The sequence below is a fragment of the Lagopus leucura genome, unplaced genomic scaffold, assembly GCF_019238085.1.
Source record: "Lagopus leucura isolate 7727_CA_CO unplaced genomic scaffold, USGS_WTPT01 34464-0_obj-0_obj, whole genome shotgun sequence".
In the NCBI taxonomy this organism is placed as follows: Eukaryota; Metazoa; Chordata; class Aves; order Galliformes; family Phasianidae; genus Lagopus; species Lagopus leucura.
Genome location: NW_024965368.1, coordinates 1,893 through 2,249, shown reverse-complemented (window position 1 = coordinate 2,249; position 357 = coordinate 1,893). Strand labels below are relative to the sequence as shown.

General features: G+C 58.8%; 1 protein-coding gene across 2 annotated transcripts in view; it reads left to right on the top strand.

Moving 5' to 3' along the window:
• The window catches only part of PMVK (phosphomevalonate kinase), a 3,210-nt gene that overhangs the window by 2,269 nt on the left and 584 nt on the right, over positions 1-357 (top strand). The gene's annotated exons all lie outside the window — the stretch shown is intronic.

Here is a 357-nt window from a genome sequence, read left to right as displayed (position 1 = left end):
CCTGGCCCTATAGCCATCCCCTGGCCCTATAGCTGTCCCCTGTCCCTTCTGCATCTCCTGTCTCTATAGCCATCCCCTGTCCCCTCTACCATACCATCCCTATAGCCAATCCCTGTCCCTATAGCTGTCCCCTGTCCCCTCTGCATCTCCTGTCCCTATAGCCATCCCCTGTCCCCTCTGCCATCCCATCGCTATAGCCATCCCCTGGCCCTATAGCCATCCCGTTCCCTATAGCTGGCCCCTTTCCTATCCCCTCTGCCATCCCATCCCTATAGCCATCCCCTGTCCCTACAGCTGTCCCCTATCCCCTCTGCATCTCCTGTCCCTATAGCCATCCTCTACCCCCACTGCAGTCCC